The following is a 16,413-nucleotide window of genomic DNA, read 5'->3' as shown; positions in this document are numbered from 1 at the left end:
GAAAGTGCTGCCTCATCTAGGTCCTGGGTGGAGGGGGCGTGACTCCCCAGACCGGCCAGGAGGTAGGAGGTAAGGGACCGAGGGAGAGCCTGGAGAAAAGCGAGAGCTTAAAATGATCTGGTAGGTCACCAAGTGTCCGTGGGATGGGGAAGGGGAAGGGAGATGGGCAGGCCTTCAGATCACAGAGAGGTTTGGGCAGCACCCCTGAGAGAGCACAGTGAGGAACTGTAAGCAGGGGAGTGACATGTTCTAGAGAGTTAGTGAAGAGGCCACTTAGGAAGAAAATAGGAGGCTGGGTAGGAAAGTGGAGGAGAAACAGGAAGGCTGACCCCTGGAAGGACAGGGACCTAGTGCAGAAACGGGAGACCAGAGGGGACAGAGGCAAGACCGGGAGGGGAATCCTCAGAAGCTGGCTGTGACGGGATATTGGAGAGAAGGGAAATAGGTCAAGAATGAGTCCCCAGGGGCTTCCCTGGTGGCGCAGGGGTTGAGAGTCCACCTGCCGATGCAGGGGACACGGGTTCGTGCCCCAGTCCGGGAAGATCCCACATGCTGCGGAGTGGCTGGGCCCGTGAGCCATGGCCGCTGAGCCTGTGCGTCCGGAGCCTGTGCTCCGCAACGGGAGAGGCCACAGCAGTGAGAGGCCCGCGTACCGCAAAAAAAAAAAAAAAGAATGAGTCCCCAGGCAGCTCATCTGAGTCATTAGGTGGAAGTTGAGGCTGGTCATTCTTTCATCCGTTCATTATTCCACTCACTCATTCACCCACCTACTCGCCAGTCCACACACCCATCCGTCCCTCCATCCATCCATTCGCCCTTCTTCCACCCACTTTCTCAAGGGGCTCTAGGCTCTAGAGTGAGGGGTGACAGTGGGGCATCTACTCAGCTGTGGGGAAGGGAAGAGACCAGCAGGGACAGGGCAGTGGGCGGTAGTTCCTGGAGTAGGCGGAACTGAACTCTGGTTGGGGGGCCAGTGTCCTCCCGAAACAATGAGTTTTGGGGTGAGGATTGAGTCTAGGGCGGTGTCTCAGATCTGCCGGGCATTGGATGGATGGATGGCCCCCATCTCAGCTGCCTTGGTGTCTCTCCATTTTGGGAGGGACCCACACACCAGCCTGAAGACCAGCCATCATCAGAACGGCCCTGCCTCCTAGGCCTGGGAACAAGTATTGTCACTGTGTTCTGGGCCAGGATGCTGGTCTCAGAGAGGTTACGCGACCTGCTCCAGTCTTCACAGGTGGTGTGGGGCAGATCTGAGCTTCAGGCCTCTCTGCCCCTCTTCCCAGCTACTGTCACAAGTCACACTGCTGCCCAGACATGCCAGCTGGGAGGGGCTGGGAGGGACCAGAGTGAATCAGACACAGCCCTCAGGGAGCGCACAGCTTGGGGTGGGCAGGAGGCCGGAAACCCACAGCCCTCCTGGCAGGGAGAGGGCCCAGAGGGAAAGGTGCCCCGAGCCAGGGGCCCTGCAGGACCCTGGACAGCACCCATGCCCACAGTCCCCGTGCAGCAGGACAGCCACCCCTTCCCGAAACCTTGTGACGAGCCCCACGTCCCACTCGGGTTGCGTGCACTCAGACCCTCGCCCGGCACTGGCGGGTGGGTCCTGTCGACGCGCGTCTGCAGATGAGGGGGTGGCTCAGACAGCCTCCAGCTCGGGAACTGCAATCAGGATTCGACCCCGGCGACTGGCTGCAGAGCCTGTGCGTAACACTCCACACCCCTCACAGAAGGGCCGATGCAGTCCGGCAAGGTGTGCCTGAGGGTACTCAGCCCCCCCAGCACACCCAGGCCCCCAACGAAGACCGACGAGGACACGTGCAGGAATCTGGGTGCCCGTGAGGAACACAGCCGCGGGGGTCAGGCAGGGCAGGCTTCAAACCCCGTCCTCGTGTCACAGCCTGACCACGTGACCTGGGCTACATCACTGGCCTCTCAGCCTCCGGGTGGTCTCACCAGGGTCACTGTCCCAGCTCTCCCATCGGTGCGGCGCAGGCAGAGCCCAGTGGCATGGCCGGCACTGGCCGAGCGCTCCCCAGCTGCCGGGGGGGGGGGGGAGGGAGGAGGGGGCGGGCCTGTGCCCACCCAGCCCGGCCCAGATCAACCTTCCGGGGACCCTCAAGTTGGCCTCACACTGGACAGCGGCCGAGCGCCTGCTCGGGCATGACCTGCACCAGGCCTGTCCCTCCCTGGTCCCCCCTCGTCCACCCTCCACACCCCACCCCACCCCCGCCGGGATGAGCAGAGGAGGTGAAGGGAGGCAGGGAAGCACAGCAGCAGCCAGGGGACCCGGCTGGGCGGAGCGTGACCCCAAGAGAAGCAGGAGAGGTCACCTGCGGGGAAGCGGGAGGCGCGTGACGTCCCAGGGCCCTCTGAGCCCACACCCAGCCTCCACCAAGCCCAGCCCCTTCCCGTCCCTTCTCTTCCCCCCAGCAAACCACATGGGGCCTCTCCACCGACTTCAAGCGGAAGAGGCGGGTGGGCGGTGACAGGCGGGCCCAGGGGCCACCAGATGCTTGGGCGAGGACATACGGCAGAGGCAGAAGCAGGCTTTGATGCTGTGCTCTGCCCCACAGCCCCCGGGTCCCCTCCCGACACAGGGCAGAGGCCCCCAGCCTCTGCTCAGCCCCCACGCCTGCAGCCTCGCCCACCGGTAGGGAGCTCCCGTGCCGAGGATCCAGCTCCTGCGGGGCTGGGCTGCCCAGAGCTGCAGGCCTCATCCCAACTGAGTGCCAGCAGCAGGGTGGGGAGTAGGCAGCAGCCCAGGCCCCTCAGCCGGAGGCCGCACCTCGCCCCCCCAGGCGCAACCACTGAGACGGGAGCCCCTCCCCGAGCTCTGGGGAGCAGGCAGCTGCCCTGGACACCACCTCGACTGACGGGTTGACCTTTCCAGCTCCCGATTAAAGGGTATTGACCACATCCATGGCCCTCCAGGAAAGCGTAGAGGAGACTTCCGACGGGGGCAGGATGAGTTGTCCTGTTCATATGCTGCGCTTGATAAGGGAGAGGGTCTGGAAAGGCCCTCGAGGCGCTAGAGTGGGCACGGCTCATTTGCATGGCGCTTGGGCCATTTATAAAGGCAGGAGGGTCTCCAAGCTGGTGGGGGGCGCCCTCGTCCACATCAAGCTCTCATGACCCCAGCTGGGCTCCACCCTGGCCCCCTGCTGTGGAGGACACCAGGCCACAGACCTGGGATGTCATTGTTACAGGCTGAACTGTGTTCCCCAAAAAGACGTGCTGACGTCTTAAACCCAGGACCTCAGAATGGGACCTTATTTGGAGATGGGGCCTTTACAGAGGCCATCAAGTTAAAGAGAGGTCATCTGACCGGCATCCCTGTAAGAAGGGGAAATTTGCACACAGCTTCACAGGGAGAACACTGTGTGAACATGCGCATGGCTGTCTACAAGCCCAGGAGGGGCAGAGTCTTCCTCACAGCCGCAGAAGCAGCCAGCGTGTCTTGGCTACTCTAAACAGTGCTGCAATGAACATAGGGGTGCACGTATCATCTCGAACCACGTTTTACTCCAGAAATGTGCCCAGGAGTGGGACTGCAAGATCATATGGTAGCCCTATTTTTAGTTTTTTAAGGAACCTCCATGCTGTTCTCCATAGTGGCTGTATCTATTCACATTCCCACCAACAGTGCACAAGGGTTCCCTTTTCTCCACACCCTCTCCAGCATTTATTGTTTGTAGATTTTTTGATGATGGTCACTCTGACCGGTGGGAGGTGCTACCTCATCGTAGTTTTGATTGGCATTTCTCTAATAATTAGTGATGTTGAGCATTTTTCATGTGCGTCTTGGCCAACTGTATGTCTTCTTTGGAGAAATGTCTATTTAGGTCTTCTGCCCATTTTTGGATGGGGTTGTTTGTTTTTTGATATTGAGTCGCATGAGCTGTTTGTAAATTTTGGCGTTTAATCCCTTGTCGGTTACATCATTCACAAATATTTTCTCCCATTCTGAGGGTTGCCTTTTCGTCTTGTTTATGGTTTCCTTTGCTGTGCAAAAGCTTTTGAGTTTAATTAGGTCCCATTTGTTTATATTTGTTTTTATTTCTATTACTCTAGGAGACGGATGGAAAAAGATATTGCTTTGATTTATGTCAAAGAGTGTTCTGCCTATGTTTTCCTCTGTTTACAAAAGCCAAGACATGGAAGCAACCTAAATGCCCATTGACAGATGAATGGATAAAGAAGATGTCTTATATATATACAATGGGATATTACTCAGCCACTAAGAAGAATGAAATAATGCCATTTGCAGCAACATGGAAATTATCTGGAAATTATCATACTAAGTGAAGTAAGTCAGAAGAGAAAGACAACATCATATGATATCACTTATATATGGAATCTTAAAAAAATGGGGCTTCCCTGGTGGCTCACTGGTTAAGAATCTGCCTGCAATGCAGGAGACATGGGTTCGAGCCCTGGTCCGGGAAGATCCCACATGCCACGGAGCAACTAAGCCCGTGCGCCACAACTACTAAGCCTGCGCTCTGGAGCCCGGGAGCCACAACTACTGAGCCCACGTGCCACAACTACAAAAGCCCCCATGCCTAGAGTCCATGCTCCGCGACAAGAGAAGCCACCGCAATGAGAAGCCAGCACACCACAACGAAGAGTAGCTCCCGCTCACCGCAACTAGAGAAAGTCCGCGTGCAGCAACGAAGACCCAATGCAGCCAAAAATAAATAAATAATTTTTAAAAAAATAGTAAAAAATTTTAAAAAGATACAAACTTATTTACAAAACAGAAACAGACTCACAGATGTAGAGAAGGAACTTCTAGTTACAAGGGGGAAGGGTGGAGGGAGGGATAGATTGGGAGTTTAGGATTGACATGTATGCACTGCTATATTTAAAATAGATAAGCAACAAGGACGTACTGTATAGCACAGGGAACTCTGCTCAATATTCTGTAATAACCTAAATGGGAAAAGAATTTGAAAAAGAATAGATACATGTACATATATAACTGCATCACTGCTGTACACTTGAAATTAACACAACATTGTTCATCAACTATACTCCAATATAAAATAAAAATTAAAAAAAGAAGTCAAAAAAAAAGGCAGCCAGCCGCGCCGACACCTTGATCCTGGACTTCTGGCCTCCAGAACCGTGAGACAACAAATGTCCACCATTTCAGCCACCCAGTCTGTGGTGTCGGTTACAGCAGCCTGAGCTGACTAACAGACCAGGCTCTGGTCCATCTCCTCCGCTGACCCTGGGGAGCAGCGATGCCCCTGGGTGCCAGGGGCCTTCTGACAAAGAGCTCGTGGGTCCAGCGGAGTCTCGGGCCTCGTCCAGGCCAGCCCTGGGCGCCCCCACAACAGCACAGCTGCTACTCACCTCAGCCCTGCTCATCCACTGCCCTCGCTGCCCTGGGTGCCCTCGGACCCTGCTTCTGACCTCCCAGGAACTGGGTGCAGGACGCGAGGGCCCAGAGACCAGTAAGACTGAGGGTCCATCAAGGCCGTCACGTCCTACAGTGGAGGAGGTGGCCTCACCAAGGATGCTGTCAGGGCTGCGGACGCCTCCGGAGGTGGTGAGCACCTGCGCTGGGCGTGTCTGGGCAGCAAGGACCACAGGTCACTGTCTGGGAGCAATGCTGGTGGGTGGCCCAGAGTCTCCCAGCCCTCTGTCCAGGTCCTGTCCCCACAGGACCATCACGAGGGCCCCAGGGAACAGGCTCCACGCAGAGGCTCCCAAGACACAAAGCAGCCCCGCCCTGGTGGCTGCCCGCCTCAATCCCCGTGGAGAGGTGCTGGGTCCTACACACTGACCACCACCCTCAGGACAGCCCTGCGAGGGGCCCGAGCACACCCATTTCAGAGGTGCAAACACTGAGGCTTGGGAAGTGCAGCTCGCCCACAGCCCCTCAGGGGACAAAGCTGTTCAGAGACCACACAGAGGGAAAGGGCGGAAGAGGACCCCAGGGGACAGGGCGGGTGAAGCCAGTAGGGGGACCTCAGCCCTGCCTCCCCACCCAGGAGGGGATCTCCCGCCTGCCTCCCGCCTCTCTCCGCACACTCCGGGTGTCCCCGCTGTCAGCCGTCAGCTGATTAATCACTTACACGGCAGCCCCACGCTGAAGGAGGCTGATGGGGGCTGGCGGTGGGGAGCCAATTAACCTGAATTACGCTCTTGACTGGGGCCCAATTAGAGTCAGCTGCATGGGGTCAGAAGCAGTCCTGGTGCAGTAATTGTTGAATTAATTCCCTGGCTGGGAAGAGCTGCACCTTCCCAGCCCCAGCACAGGATGCCGGCTGGCTTCCCGCCACTTCAGTGAGGCTGCGGCCTCCCCCTGGCCTGGCCTGGCCTGGCCCACTCCCGCTGTGAGAAGGGGTGGCTATGTGATGGTTTGGGAAGGGGGCTTGCTCGGCACGTCCCAGCCCTGCAGGGCCTTCCCACATGTCCCTCCCTCTGCCTCTGCAGCTCTTCACTCAGAGAACTCCTCCTCGCTCTTTAAAACCCAACTCCAACATCACTGCCTCCAGGATGGCCTCCCAGGTGCTCCCTGGCTGCAACGGGAGCTGTCTCTGGGGTCCCTGGCCCCGCTTCCCTCTGCACCAAACTTGCCTCCTTCCCTCTACACCTGTTGAAGGTGACCATGACCCTCAGGAGGATTGCTGCCCCGAGCTCAGCAGGACTCAGTGGAAGCAAGTTGCCCAAGAGGAGCAAAGCAGCCGCCCCAGCCATGGGGTCCGGGGAGGGGCTCTGCACACACGGCCCTCAGGCCTCCACAGGCTCGTGCCCGCAGTGAGGAAGGGCGGACGCCGGCTGGTCAGTCCAATGCGCTCACCCACGTGCTGTCCTCTGCCTGTTCCCCCGTCCCCTAGAATGAGGGCCCAGGGTGTGCACCTCAGCAAAGATAGCAAGTGCGAGGCACAGGGGCTGGAGGTTGTTGGAGGTGATCCTGGCTGAGCAGGGCAAGGAGGTGACCCCCGGTGCCTGCAGGGGCCCGGCCACAGTGAGAAGCAAGATGCTGGCTCCCAGAACACCGGACAAGCAGGGCGTCTGAGGCAGCGGAGGGCAGGAGGACGCCGGCTTAAAGTGCTGACACCCGCCCCCAGGCTCCTCCCAGGGACAAGGGCTGTTCTCTGGAGGAATTCTCTGAGACCCTGGGCTCTGGGACTCCAGGCCCAGTGAGGGGAGCAGAAGCTGGGGGTCAGAGCAGGGCTCGGGGTAGAGTCAGCAGCGCCGGCCCTGAGCCCCGCAGGGAGAGCTTTCTCCAAAGACCCAGCCGGCCCAGGGAAGCCGCGACCCCAGTAAAGTTCACGATGGCTCACACTTCTCGAAGCCCCTTCCAGCCAGCATGTTAGCGCCCCAGCCCTAAGTACACGCAGACATCAGGGACCCCAGATAGTTGCAGGGTACCCATTGCAAAGGACAGAAAACAAAACAAACACAGAAACTCAAAGACAGAGTCAGTGCAGGTCACAGAAGGGAACTTCCGACAAGTAACACAGTCCTGGGAAGCAAAGCAAGCAGTGGCAGCAGAGTCCCCCGGGACAGGCCCCAGGGGAGGGGCCCGGGGGGTGGGTGTGAGAGGCCCCTCCAGGCCCGCCCCCTACACCCGCCTGCTGCACCTGCACCCCAAGATGGCGCCAGTGGAGTGGCCGAAGGAGAGGCCCCAGCCCCGCAGCTCTGCGCTGGGGATGGGCCTGGTGGGAGTGGGGTGCGGAGGCCCTGGAGCAGCTCTGGGGTGGGACGTGCAGGCCCGGCGCTCCACCCCTCCCTGCCCCCTCTGGCCCCACTGGTTGCCCGGCCTGGACTGCCCCCGCCAACTGCTCTTGGACTCCTCAGCCATAGCAAAGTCGTGGCCACGGCAGGCAGGGCAGGAAGTGACCTAGTGACCATGGCTGCATAGTGCACGCTGCACGGGCCCACGCGTCCCCCAGACACACCAGAGGGGAAGCAACTCACCCATACCCGTGGCAGGACCTCAGCCTGTCCTGGCAGCCCCCCTCCCCGCCCCCTCTTCTACGCATCCCCCCCCTCCCCCGCCCAGAGACTGGCCTGCGCCTCGCTCCTCTGTCACACCAGCCACTCTGAGCTGCTTCGGGCAGTCACCTCCCCTCTCTGAGCCCCAGTTTCCTCATGTGACAACGGGGTACAATGACACCCCTCCCCATGGATTCTCTGAAGGTGGATGCCCCTCCTGGACCCGGCACGGCTCATTTCTCTGTCCCTTCAGCCTCCAGTTCGAGGGCAGCCCTGTCACAGGTGTCCCAGGCCAGCAGGGCCCGCATACAGTAGGTGCTCACGGAAGCGCGAGCCTCTTCCGGGGCCCAGGGCTGGAGGCCGGAGGCCCAACTTGTGCTGAGCCATCAGGCCAGCCCTCTGGCAACTTCTGCACTCGCTGTGCTGTGACGAGTGGGCCAGATGGGCTCGGGCCCTGGAATCCCCTGTCTCCAGCAGATAGGGGCTCTGTTGCCGTGACGAGTGGGGCAGATGGGCTCGGGCCCTGGAATCCCCTGTCTCCAGCAGATAGGAGCTCTGTTGGGGAGGACGGAGGGAGGGGCGGGGTGGGAGGGGTGAGGGCATTTGAGCATCAGGTGCCAGCTTGGGACTCAGTGGGACCAACACCCACTCTACTCCCTCCCCCGCCCCGGCTGCCACCACCTGCAGGGACCCTGGGGGCTGGTCCCCGAGGCCCTGGGGAGCAGGAAGCCAGAGAAGGGCGGTGATGACTCACCCAGGGGCTCCCAGAGAGGGGGACTCCTGGGGCCACGTGGTCTCTGTTGTCCTGTCTCGACCCCTCTCCCCACCAGCCCCTTCCCTCTGACCCTTGGGCGCCCTCGTCCCCTCCTCAGAAGCCATTGGGCTTTCACCCCCTTCCCCAGAAGCCGCTTCTCAAACAAATGTATTCAGAATACATGACATTTCAGAAACATCTATTTGTATATATTTAGACTCCATTTCAAAAGAATTATTCAAAATCGGAGCCATTTGGATGGATGGGTGTGGAACGGATTGTTTCTTAAGTGTTAGCATCAAAAATACCATGTTTTCTAAGTGGATTACAAATGCTGTAATTATTGAAATGGGCACATTCAGCTGGGGGAAAATTTCAGAATTATGACTTGATTTAGGGATTCTGTGCCCTAAGACAGGGCCTCGGGGCACGCACCCCGAGGCTGGAGCCCGAGGGCGGCTGAGAGATCTGGCTCGTCTGCTGCTCCATTGGGAAGCTGAGGCCCCCTAGGCCAAGCAGGTCCTGCACCGGCCGCAGGCCTTTCCCTCCAGGGCCTGAACTGTCTTTGTCCACTCTCCAGCTGGCTCAAGTCCTGACCAGAAGGCTGGGTCCAGTACCCCCGGGGCCGGAGCCCCACCCCATGCCCGCCCCGCTCCTTGATCGGGACAGGCGAGCTGGTCTGCCCTCCCCTCCCCGACCATGACTTCCGGTTGCAGGGCGTGGCTGGGCCAGGCCTGGCACCCCACCCTGGGCAGTGTTGCCGGTGGGGACAGAGGAGGGCCGGGAGCAGGACCCCAGGCACCGGCTGTAAAATGGGCCAGGTGACCGACCTCGGGGGTGCCCAGGGGCACAGCACCTGCCACATGGCAGACCCAGAGCAGGCTCCCAACTGGTCAGCAGCTCAAACAGAAGGTCTTGCTGGTGAGTCAAGCCCAGCCTGCGTCCTCCTGCCGGTGGAGGCCACGCTGCCGGTCAGCTCGGCTGAGACGCAAAGTCGGCTGAACCAAGCCAGCGGTCTGGGCCGGGCTCTTCCTGCCACGTTGGTGGGGGGGATCCACTGGTGGGACCTCCTCCAGGTACAAGGGCACTCAGTAACAGCTAGAAGGCCCCACGTAGGCTCCCCGGCCCAGCAGTGCCACCGGGGGCTACACAGGAAGTGACGGGCACTCACGGCCACACGGTCCCCGCAGCGAGTGTGAACCGGAGATGCTCCTGAGGCCGCCCCCAGTCAGGCGCTGGGTCGGCAGTCGGGGCACAGCCAACAGCAGAGCCTCCTGGGCCCGGGGAGGCCCGAGGAGTGAAAGGCGAGGCAGCCTCCCCGCCGGCAGCTCCCACCTGTGTAATACGTGTGCACACGCGTGTGCGTGATGATCCGATCGCTGGAAGCATCATAACTGTTATGTTGTCAGCAGTGTTTCCCTTGGAGGTGGGGTTCTGGGGAACTTCCTGTTTGATTTTTGGTTTTGTGTTTTGGCTGCAATGAGCTTCTGTAACAAAGTTCCTGCTCCTCTAGCCGTCCCCCCACCCCACCCACCGAGAGGCCCACAGGAGAGGCAGGAGGAGGAACCTGTGGGGCGGCAGCATCCAGGCTGAAACTCATGCCCCAAAGAGGTCACAGCCCCCGGCCCTCAGCCCTGACCCCCATTCCCTCGTTTCTGCACTGAGCCTCCCCTGGGCACCTTCCCTGTGCCAGATGGCCTTCTGGACACATCAGGCATGAGCAATCCCACCAGATTACCTCTCCCCAGTCTCCGAGCACAGTCCAGGCAGGAGGGCAGTACGTGCCAAGGCCCTGAGGCAGGGGACACTTGGTGTCCCTGGACCGAGGGGGCAGCGCTGGCGTGGGCTGAGCGGGGTAGTGGCCTCCACACGCACTATCCCTCCGCCTGGGTGCTCGTCCCCAGATATCACGCGACCCAGCCCACCTCCCGCAGGTCTCTGCCCATTTGTCACCCTGTCAGCTGTCCCTTGCTGACCATCCTATCTAAGAGGGCACCTCCTGCTCTATGCACTGCCAGCCCTCCCCGACTCATCTCTCTGCTGGTCCTCCCAGGAGCCGAGCTGGATGTCTCCTTCACTCCTGGTCGTGTCTGCTTCCCGTCACGGCAGCGTCAGCTCCATCAGGGCAGGGTCTTTGTCACTATCGTTCCCTGAGCCCTGGGAACAGCGGCTGGCACATGGTAGGGGCTTGTATTTTTGCGGGCTGCGCTGGTGACCAATACCACACAGGGAATCCACAGGCCTCACACGAGTTGCTTCATCTAAAAGGGCCCGGCATGAGGGCGGCTCCCTGGGAACGGGCAGGTCTCCGGTCTCTGCCACCCCGCGCTAGGTGGGCGACCTGGCCCCTCTGAGCCTCAGTTTTCTCATCTACAAAACGCGATAATGAACGGGTCTCGTGGACTCAAAGGCGGTGACGCAATGGTCCCTCGTGACTTCACGCTGTGGACATGCGTGCTTTCATGCTTGTCAGTGAACAGCCCCCGCCTCTAGGGGATCACCCTGGGTATGGCTGCTCCCGGGGTGAAAGCCCAGGGCCCCCGCGGTGTACGCCGGGCAGGGGCAAGACGCTCTGCACCCTGGGGGTCAGACGCTTCTCTCGGGCGGCGCGCGTGATGAGGCTGCACTCGTGCTCGTCCGTGCTGGGCTGCAGCCTCCACACCTGCCCCTGGCAGCTTTTCAACACATCCTACTTAGAGCGAGTGTCAGAGCGGGGTTGGAGGGCGGGCCTGTTAGAGACAAACCTCTGTTTGCTTCTCCCCATCCCTCCCATCCTGCCCCACGTGCCTGGGCCTCCGAGGTTCTCACTGAGGGCGGCGGCGTGCCTGCCCCGTCCAAGGAAGCCCATCTATTTTACCTAATGACGTGATTACGCCCCACCTCCGCCAGCGATTTCTCCAGGAGAAGGAGCCTCTTTGTCTCCTTCAGGCACCAGGACTCTGGCCTCTGGTACCCCCACCCCTTCCCAGCTGCATGGGACATGCACAGGCTCCCCAGACCCCGGGGCCCTCTATGCATGGCTTCCCCGGGCCCCCAGGTCACCCCCCGTCACCACCATGCCAGGCAATTCCGTCCCCTCTGCCCCCGCTCCTTCCGCCACCACCAGCCGAGCGCCCGCACTGGGTGAGGACCCGTGGACCCCAGCCAGCGGCTCGCCACCGTCCAGCAGGGGGACGCCCAAGCAGGTACTGAGAGGCAGAGGATGGAGAGAGGGCCCCACGCTCCCGCTCTGCCTGTGTGCTGCCCCCGCACGTCTGCCAGTTCCTCCCAGGACCCCCTTTCCCCGCTCCACCCCAGCCTGCAACAGAACCCTCCCCTGCCAGCAGTGGCCAGAGGCTGCCACACCCCCCGCCCCTGTCCCCAGAAGCATGCCCTGCATGGCTGGTCCCTGTCCAGTCCCTGTGCCGAGTGTGAATTCTCAGAAACCCCACAGCCTGCCCCTGCTCTTGGGACTCCCTGTCCCTGTGAACCCAAAGATGTGAGCCGAGGGAGAGATGCGCAGGGCAGGCTGTGAACCTGCAGCCCCAGCACCTCCTCCAGGGAGGCCCCCAGGGTTCTACTCTCCTGTGTGGGCACAGGTCTGCTGGTGGAGAGCCCCTGAATGTGAACCCAACCGTACCACTTCCTAGCTCAGTGACCTTGGCCGGTCCTCGAACACTGAGCCTGTCTCCTCTTCCCAAATGGGGTTGAGCACGGCCACTGCCCAGGCTGCTGGGAGGATTAAGAGATCTCGGGAGTGCTGAGCCCAGAGCCTGGGGCTGAACAACCAGGAAATGAGAAGCATTTGTCTCAGTGAGACGCCTCCTCCCTGGCCTTCTCCTCCTCAACATCATCATCAACATCACAGACAAGGGACCACAATCTACCCCCGCCCCAGACAAGGAGAGGAGCAGGGAAACAGAGGGGTCACCCCCCTCCCCCGGGCCCACCATGTCAGGCAGTGCTGACCGCGAGACCCCACCCCCAGCCTGCTCTTGACAGTTAGAGGCACACTCTTTGGGAGCCTTTCCTTTGGGTTCAGGCAAAAAGGACCCACCTTGGGAACACCGAAGTCTGTGGGGAGGTGTCCCCATGGGAGGGACAGGGAGGCATCTGATTCCCCTAGGCAGAGTGTCACCCCTTCTCCCCACCTCCCAGGAGGAGGCCCTGCAGCTTCCACAGCTGTTTTCAGCCCCCGATTCCTGGCCTGGGCACTTGCCAGCTTGCCCTGGGTGGGTCCTGGAGGAATCAGTGTCCAGTGCAGGTCACATCCTCCAGACCCAAGCTCAGCGAGGAAGCTCATGGTGCTGGGCTGACCTGGCGATCCTGGGGCCCCTCCCACTGCAGGACCCTGGAAGGGGTACTCTTTGAGTCCCATCTGAGGGGGTGATCTCCCAGGAACTCCCTCCTTCAGAAAGCAACCCCAGAGCGTTGGGCTGGAGAATCAGGAAGCAGGGCTGAGATGTCAGCAGCCGGCAGGGGGGACCACCCAGGGGCCACGCTGCCAACCTCCTGCAGAAAGGGAGGCCAGGATCCACAGATGTGGTTACAACACCGTAGCGGCCCTGGCGGCTGGAAGAGCAGAAATAAATGCTCTCTGGATGAGAAGTCCCCCAGTGCCAACTCAGTGAAGCCACAGACTCGTAATCTAACATCATCAAACCAGGAGGAAGGCAGGCAGGTCAAGAAATAGATTAGACACAACCAGAGACTGTAAGCACTGAGGGAGACGCAAGGATAAAACGTCTAAAGAATGGAAGATACGGCCATCAAGAGGCACAAGGGACTATTAAGAATGAACAGAAGATCTGAAAAAGATATGAACTTCTAGAAATGAAAAACACAATTTTTTTTTTTGCGGTACGTGGGCCTCTCACTGCTGTGGCCTCTCCCGTTGTGGAGCACAGGCTCCGGACGCGCAGGCTCAGCGGCCATGGCTCACGGGCCCAGCCGCTCCGCAGCATGTGGGATCCTCCTGGACCGGGGCATGAACCCTGCATCGGCAGGCGGACTCTCAACCACTGCGCCACCAGGGAAGCCCCTGAAAAACACGATTTTTGAAGTGAAAGACTTAGTTGACTAGTTAAGCAGAAGATGTGACCCAGCTGTAAACTTAGAGGCATACCCGAGTGAATCAGCCATTATCCCACAAGACAGACGGGGACTGAAAACACAAAAGAGATGGTAAAAGCGACGGGACAGAAGGTGGGGTTTCTCATATACGTCCAGGCAGTGTTCCAGAACGGCAGGGAATGTGGGAAGCAAGAGGACAGGCACTATGTAAGGGGTGACAGCTGCACTTTTCTAGGACTTATACACACAGGCATCCACTGATCCAAAAGCACACAGAGCAGAAGAAAAACAAACCCACATCTGGACAGACCTTGGGAAACTGCAGAACTGTAAATACAGAAACAAGATTTTCCACTGGCTGGGGGAAAAAGACAGATCCCGATAAAACTAAGGCAGGTGGACGAACAGCAGACTCCTCGGCAGCAACGATGGAAGCCGGGTGGCACTGGAGGGAAATCTCACTCACACCAGAAATCTGGACCGAGCAACACCTCATGTGAAAGACAACATGGGCAAAACGGCGTTAAAGACAAACAGAATCCGTCCATGTGATCACCAAGAGACCTGTCCCCAAGGGTGACATCCAGAAAGGAGGAAGAGCCCAGAAGATCTGAGATAAAGGAATGACTGGTGACCAAGGACATGACACCGCTGAGTCGTAATCAGCACGGGCTGCAAAAATCACACCATCCCAGGCGTGAGGTCCTTAAAAAAACGGAGAACTAAGGATGGGGGTGAGAACAGCACGTGAGCTGAAGGCAGTGACCTGAGCTCAAGTGCTAAGAGGCCCACGTGTCCATCAGGAAGGGAGAGAGGGTGATGATGTCTGCCTTTAGACTCTGTGGCAAAATTTCAAGGGAAACAAATGAAAGGTTGAAATAAAGTGTATGAAAAATTGAACTAACTTTTAAAAACGATGGATTAAAGAGACACGACTAAACCCGTTTAGATTAGAATCCTGGACGTCAAAGAACGTTACTGGAATAATCAGTGACACCTGAATGGGATCTGTGATTCAAGAGAGTATTTGATGAGCGTTAATTTGCTCGTTTGCTGGTTACACAGGAGAGCGTCCTGGCCCTCGGTAATTACCTGCTGAGGTATTAAGGAGTGACGGGCATCGTGGCCGTTAAGTGATTCTCAGGACAAAGAACTGCCAATGACTGGGGAGTACGGCTAAAGGATACAGGAACTCTGGGTCCTGGCTCTGCAACTTTTATGTAAATTTGAACTCTTTTTCAAAACAAAAAGTTTAAAACTCTAGTACTAAAAAGTAAAGCAGCTTTCAAAAATAAAGATAAGTATAAATCAGAAAGTAAGATGAGATAAACAAGAGCTAATATATCAACAATGGCTAAAGCTCAGCCAGGGAAAGAACGAGAGCGTCACAATGGATTTGCAAATCCAGCTCAATGCTGGAGACATTTCAAAAGCATAAAGGCACAGAAATATCGAAAATCAAAGAATAGGAAAATATATAGTGAAAGCATTAATCAAAAGAAAGCTGGAATAGACCAATTGAGAGCAGACAAAATGGGTTTTAAGATACAAAGCACCAGGACTTCCCTGGTGGCACAGTGGTTAAGAATCCACCTGCCAATGCAGGGGACGCGGGTTCGATCCCTGGCCCAGGAAGATCCCACATGCCGCAGAGCAACTCAGCCCATGCGCCACAACTACTGAGCCTGCGCTCTAGAGCCCGTGAGCCACAACTACTGAAGCCTGTGCGCCTAGAGCCCGTGCTCCCCAACAAGAGAAGCCACCGCAAGGAGAAGCCCACGCAGCGCAACAAAGAGTAGCTAGCCCCTGCTCGCCGCAACTAGAGAAAGCCCGTGCACAGCAACGAAGACCCAACGCAGCCAAAAATAAATAAATAAGATGAAAAGCACCATGTGGGATAGAAAAGGTCACTTCATAATACTAAGAGTTTCAGTTTACCGAGATTACACGCCCATTCTACACTCTTATGCAACCTAGAAAAAACAGGCACAGAACATATAAAGCAAACATTTCTAGAGCTACAGGGAGAAATTCCCACATCGAGCAAATGAGGTACAAGATTTCAACAGATTTCTCAATTTATGATAGGTCAGGCAGACCACAAAAGCTAAAGACAGAGAAGATCTGCATTAGCAAGTTAACAAGCTTGGTTTAGTGGACACTGGTAGAACTTTCCATGTCTGTGTATTTAAAGAATGCACATTCTTCTCAAGTACGGAATAGTTACAGAACTGGAAAGTTCTAAGCCATAAAGCAAGTCTTAGCAAGTCTCACATAAAAGAAATCCTCTAAACAAAATGCGACTGTTAGAAGGTAACAAAAAAGAGTAAATTTTAAATCCCCATGCATTTAGAAATTTTACCATTCATTTCTAAATAACTCATGGGTCAAAGAAAAAATCATAATAGACGTAATATTTTAAATTAAATGATCATGGACATATGATATATCACATGTTGCAGGGGCGTAGTAAACGTGGCCCTTTAAGGGAGATTTATAGACTCGAAATGCTGATGTTAGAAAAAGAGAAAGGCTGAAATTTCATGGGCTGAGCATCCAGCTTTAGACATTCGGAGGAGGAAGAACTACCGTACGACTCAGAGACAGAAGGCGAGGAGATGACGAAAAGTAGAAAGCAATCGAAAATCGAA

At 57.5% G+C, this 16,413-nt stretch overlaps 1 protein-coding gene across 2 annotated transcripts in view; it reads right to left on the bottom strand.

The window, feature by feature from the left end:
• Positions 1-16,413, bottom strand: part of TSNARE1 (t-SNARE domain containing 1) — a 117,139-nt gene that overhangs the window by 1,028 nt on the left and 99,698 nt on the right. The window lies entirely within an intron of this gene.

This window comes from Pseudorca crassidens, chromosome 17 (genome assembly GCF_039906515.1).
Source record: "Pseudorca crassidens isolate mPseCra1 chromosome 17, mPseCra1.hap1, whole genome shotgun sequence".
NCBI lineage: Eukaryota > Metazoa > Chordata > Mammalia > Artiodactyla > Delphinidae > Pseudorca > Pseudorca crassidens.
This window is presented reverse-complemented; position numbering and strand designations above follow the sequence as displayed.